We start from the raw sequence: 6,000 nt of genomic DNA, 5'->3' as shown, positions 1-6,000 counted from the left end.
TATAATAATTATATTGTATATTATAATGTGCATAATAATATTTTATAGGCTATTATTATAAGAATAATAATAATAACTATTATAATAAGAATATTAGATTGGTTCCATTCCCTGTATAATAATATTATATTGGTTCCATCCTCTTTTTATAATAATTTTATATTGGTAACATTCCTATTATAATAATATTATATTGCTTATATAATCATTATATTAATACTAAATTGGCTACATTTCTATAATAATAATAATAATAATATTATATTGGTCACATCCTCCCTATAATAATTGTATATTTTATTTCTATAACACTCTGCATTATAATGATGTCATATTGGTGTCAGTGTAATGACGTCATGTATGTGGGCACAGGGCGGACACACGTGACTCGGACACAACAATAGCTGTCAGTGACACGGGTGACGTTTCCTCGGCCTTTCAAGCAGACATCGCGAGATCTCGTACTTCGCCCAGGCAGCCACTGCGAGATCTCGCGCGATTTCCTCACCTCATCGGGGAGGGGCTCCGCACTTCTCGCGAGACTTGTCTCTCCATACAGGGACGGGGCGGCTCTCGCGAGGTTTGCTCGTATGAGGTTCGGGCCGGAGCTGTGCGGGGCTATCGGTGGAAGCGGAGAGTGAGAGGAAGCGGGGAGGAGGCGACAGGTGAGGACTGGGGGAGGGGAGAGAGGCTGGAACGTGTGAGAGATGATGATGATGATGATGAGGGGGGGGGGGGGCAGAAATGTGTGAGGGGTGACAGGAGGGGGGAGGGGCAGAAATGTGTGAGGGGTGACAGGAGGGGGGAGGGGCAGAAATGTGTGAGGGGTGACAGGAGGGGGGAGGGGCAGAAATGTGTGAGGGGTGACAGGAGAGGAGGGGCAGAAATGTGTGAGGGGTGACAGGAGAGGGGGGGCAGAAATGTGTGAGGGGTGACAGGAGAGTGGAGGGGCAGAAATGTGTGAGGGGTGACAGGAGAGGGGGAGGGGCAGAAATGTGTGAGGGGTGACAGGAGAGGGGGAGGGGCAGAAATGTGTGAGGGGTGACAGGAGAGGGGGAGGGGCAGAAATGTGTGAGGGGTGACAGGAGAGGGGGAGGGGCAGAAATGTGTGAGGGGTGACAGGAGAGGGGGAGGGGCAGAAATGTGTGAGGGGTGACAGGAGAGGGGGAGGGGCAGAAATGTGTGAGGGGTGACAGGAGAGGGGGGGCAGAAATGTGTGAGGGGTGACAGGAGGGAGGGGGGGCAGAAATGTGTGAGGGGTGACAGGAGGGGGGAGGGGCAGAAATGTGTGAGGGGTGACAGGAGGGGGGAGGGGCAGAAATGTGTGAGGGGTGACAGGAGAGGGGGAGGGGCAGAAATGTGTGAGGGGTGACAGGAGAGGGGGGGCAGAAATGTGTGAGGGGTGACAGGAGAGTGGAGGGGCAGAAATGTGTGAGGGGTGACAGGAGAGGGGGGGGGCAGAAATGTGTGAGGGGTGACAGGAGAGGGGGGGGGCAGAAATGTGTGAGGGGTGACAGGAGAGTGGAGGGGCAGAAATGTGTGAGGGGTGACAGGAGAGGGGGAGGGGCAGAAATGTGTGAGGGGTGACAGGAGAGGGGGAGGGGCAGAAATGTGTGAGGGGTGACAGGAGAGGGGGAGGGGCAGAAATGTGTGAGGGGTGACAGGAGAGGGGGAGGGGCAGAAATGTGTGAGGGGTGACAGGAGAGGGGGAGGGGCAGAAATGTGTGAGGGGTGACAGGAGAGTGGAGGGGCAGAAATGTGTGAGGGGTGACAGGAGAGGGGGAGGGGCAGAAATGTGTGAGGGGTGACAGGAGAGGGGGAGGGGCAGAAATGTGTGAGGGGTGACAGGAGGGGGGAGGGGCAGAAATGTGTGAGGGGTGACAGGAGGGGGGAGGGGCAGAAATGTGTGAGGGGTGATAGGAGGGGGGAGGGGCAGAAATGTGTGAGGGGTGACAGGAGGGGGGAGGGGCAGAAATGTGTGAGGGGTGACAGGAGGGGGGAGGGGCAGAAATGTGTGAGGGGTGACAGGAGGGGGGAGGGGCAGAAATGTGTGAGGGGTGACAGGAGAGGGGGGGCAGAAATGTGTGAGGGGTGACAGGAGAGGGGGGGGCAGAAATGTGTGAGGGGTGACAGGAGAGGGGGGGGCAGAAATGTGTGAGGGGTGACAGGAGAGGGGGGCAGAAATGTGTGAGGGGTGACAGGAGAGGGGGAGGGGCAGAAATGTGTGAGGGGTGACAGGAGAGGGGGAGGGGCAGAAATGTGTGAGGGGTGACAGGAGAGGGGGAGGGGCAGAAATGTGTGAGGGGTGACAGGAGAGGGGGAGGGGCAGAAATGTGTGAGGGGTGACAGGAGAGGGGGAGGGGCAGAAATGTGTGAGGGGTGACAGGAGAGGGGGAGGGGCAGAAATGTGTGAGGGGTGACAGGAGAGGGGAGGGGCAGAAATGTGTGAGGGGTGGCAGGAGAGGGGAGGGGCAGAAATGTGTGAGGGGTGACAGGAGAGGGGGGGGCAGAAATGTGTGAGGGGTGACAGGAGAGGGGGGGGGCAGAAATGTGTGAGGGGTGACAGGAGAGGGGGGGGGGCAGAAATGTGTGAGGGGTGACAGGAGAGTGGAGGGGCAGAAATGTGTGAGGGGTGCCAGGAGAGAGGAGGGGCAGAAATGTGTGAGGGGTGCCAGGAGAGAGGAGGGGCAGAAATGTGTGAGGGGTGACAGGAGAGGGGGGGCAGAAATGTGTGAGGGGTGACAGGAGAGGGGGGGCAGAAATGTGTGAGGGGTGACAGGAGAGGGGGGGCAGAAATGTGTGAGGGGTGACAGGAGAGTAAGGTTTGACTGGGGGGAGGGAATGTCTGAGGTTTGGGAGAGGCAGGAATATGTGTGAAAGTTGACTTGGGGGAGGGAGGAGGGGAGGGGAGGGGCAAAAATGAGGGGTGACAGCAGGAAGGGTGCAGAATGTGAGGTTTGACTAGGGGAAAGCAATATGTGAGGGGTGACAGGAGAGTGGAGGGGCAGAAATGTGTGAGGGGTGACAGGAGAGGGGGAGGGGCAGAAATGTGTGAGGGGTGACAGGAGAGAGGGAGGGGCAGAAATGTGTGAGGGGTGACAGGAGAGGGGGAGGGGCAGAAATGTGTGAGGGGTGACAGGAGAGTGGAGGGGCAGAAATGTGTGAGGGGTGACAGGAGAGGGGGGGCAGAAATGTGTGAGGGGTGACAGGAGAGGGGGAGGGGCAGAAATGTGTGAGGGGTGACAGGAGAGAGGGAGGGGCAGAAATGTGTGAGGGGTGACAGGAGAGAGGGAGGGGCAGAAATGTGTGAGGGGTGACAGGAGAGGGGGAGGGGCAGAAATGTGTGAGGGGTGACAGGAGAGAGGGAGGGGCAGAAATGTGTGAGGGGTGACAGGAGAGGGGGAGGGGCAGAAATGTGTGAGGGGTGACAGGAGAGTGGAGGGGCAGAAATGTGTGAGGGGTGACAGGAGAGGGGGGGCAGAAATGTGTGAGGGGTGACAGGAGAGGGGGAGGGGCAGAAATGTGTGAGGGGTGACAGGAGAGAGGGAGGGGCAGAAATGTGTGAGGGGTGACAGGAGAGGGGGAGGGGCAGAAATGTGTGAGGGGTGACAGGAGAGGGGGGGCAGAAATGTGTGAGGGGTGACAGGAGAGGGGAGGGGCAGAAATGTGTGAGGGGTGGCAGGAGAGGGGAGGGGCAGAAATGTGTGAGGGGTGACAGGAGAGGGGGGGGGCAGAAATGTGTGAGGGGTGACAGGAGAGGGGGGGGGCAGAAATGTGTGAGGGGTGACAGGAGAGGGGGGGGCAGAAATGTGTGAGGGGTGACAGGAGAGGGGGGGGGCAGAAATGTGTGAGGGGTGCCAGGAGAGAGGAGGGGCAGAAATGTGTGAGGGGTGACGGGAGAGGGGGGGCAGAAATGTGTGAGGGGTGACGGGAGAGGGGGGGCAGAAATGTGTGAGGGGTGACAGGAGAGGGGGGGGCAGAAATGTGTGAGGGGTGACAGGAGAGGGGGGGGCAGAAATGTGTGAGGGGTGACAGGAGAGGGGGGGGCAGAAATGTGTGAGGGGTGACAGGAGAGGGGGGGCAGAAATGTGTGAGGGGTGACAGGAGAGGGGGGGGCAGAAATGTGTGAGGGGTGACAGGAGTGTAAGGTTTGACTGGGGGGAGGGAATGTCTGAGGTTTGGGAGAGGCAGGAATATGTGTGAAAGTTGACTTGGGGGAGGGAGGAGGGGAGGGGCAAAAATGAGGGGTGACAGCAGGAAGGGTGCAGAATGTGAGGTTTGACTAGGGGAAAGCAATATGTGAGGGGTGACAGGAGAGGGGAGGGGCAGAAATGTGTGAGGGGTGACAGGAGGGGGAGGGGGTGTGTGTGTGTGTGAGGGGTGACAGGAGGGGGAGGGGGGTGTGTGTGTGTGGGGGGGGGGGTGGAAATAGAGGTGAGGGTTGATATATGTAAGAAGATTTCTGGAGTAAAGATGTAAAATTTCTGAAATATTTGGAAGTCATGAGGACAAAAAATGTTTGTTTTTTCCCAGAAAAAAATGTAATTTTCAGAAAAATGGAGTTGATTTGGTTTTACAAATTGGAAGTGATTTTGTTTCTCTCGGAAGGTGAAATGTGTATAAAATTTTCTTTGCTTTGCAGGAATTCGAATTATTCAGAAAATAAACAAATTTGCTTTTTAAAATGTTATTTTGTATTAGAATTGTAATGAGGAGGACTGTGTGCGGTGAGATGATTTCTCTTATACATGAGACCTCTGAAGGGAATTGTCATCTACTGTATCCCAACTATCGATGGCGCCCACAAGCAAACATAAACCAGGAGCTTTTCCCCCGCAGTGCCCCCTAGTGGCAGAAATGTATATTTCTCTTGTTTTGAGGACTACATTGAGAAGTACAGTGTTACTTGACTTGTATTCCAGGATTTGCTGGTCTTGAGCTAAGAGAACTTACAATAATTTAAGACTTTACATAAAGTCTCAAATCTTTTATTATGGTCTTCATGTGATATATTTTGAATACCGTGCCGTAGATATAGGACTTATCATAGTAAGAAGATATTCCACACTTTGTTTTTTTCCCCAAAAAATTTAAAAAAATAAAAACTGGTTTGAAAAGTGGAGATTATTATACAATGTATGGGGATGATTGTACATGTAAGTGGATGGGGGGGGGGGGGGGTTATTGTACAGTGTATGTGGATGGGGGAGTTATTGTACAGTGTATGTGGATGGGGGGGGGTTATTGTACAGTGTATGTGGATGGGGGGGGGTTATTGTACAGTGTATGTGGATGGGGGGGGGGGGGGGTTATTGTACAGTGTATGTGGATGGGGGGGGGGTTATTGTACAGTGTATGTGGATGGGGGGGGGGTTATTGTACAGTGTATGTGGATGGGGGGGGGGGGGTTATTGTACAGTGTATGTGGATGGGGGGGGGGGGGTTATTGTACAGTGTATGTGGATGGGGGGGGGTTATTGTACAGTGTATGTGGATGGGGGGGGGGGTTATTGTACAGTGTGTGTGTGGGGGGGGGGGGGTTATTGTACAGTGTGTGTGTGTGGGGGGGGGGGGTTATTGTACAGTGTATGTACAATAACCCCCCCCAATATCCACATACATTGTACAATAACCCCCCCAATATCCACAATGTATGTGGATATTGGGGGGAGGGGGTTATTGTAGAATGTATGTGGATATGGGGGGGGGGGTTATTGTACAGTATATGGGGGGGGGGGTTATTGTACAGTATATGGGGGGGGGGGTTATTGTACAGTATATGGGGGGGGTTATTGTACAATGTATGTACAATAACCCCCCCCCCCAATATCCACATACATTGTACAATAACCCCCCCCAATATCCACAATGTATGTGGATATTGGGGGGGGGGTTATTGTACAGTGTATGTGGGGCAGGGGGGTTATTGTACAGTATATGGGGGGGGGGTTATTGTACAGTATATGGGGGGGGGTTATTGTACAGTATATGGGGGGGGGT

General features: G+C 54.0%; 1 protein-coding gene across 1 annotated transcript in view; it reads left to right on the top strand.

Moving 5' to 3' along the window:
- Window positions 1-535: 535 nt before the first annotated feature.
- Window positions 536-6,000, top strand: part of BTBD10 (BTB domain containing 10) — a gene marked incomplete in the record, with an annotated part of 137,246 nt that continues 131,781 nt past the window's right edge. Inside the window, 1 exon segment of the mRNA XM_077453602.1 lies at window positions 536-665.

The sequence above is a fragment of the Lithobates pipiens genome, unplaced genomic scaffold, assembly GCF_037356315.1.
Source record: "Lithobates pipiens isolate NorthernLeopardFrog02 unplaced genomic scaffold, aLitPip1_a1.2 Scaffold_24, whole genome shotgun sequence".
Classification (NCBI taxonomy): Eukaryota; Metazoa; Chordata; class Amphibia; order Anura; family Ranidae; genus Lithobates; species Lithobates pipiens.
Note: the sequence above shows the minus strand (reverse complement) of the source record. Positions and strands in the feature narration are given on the sequence as shown.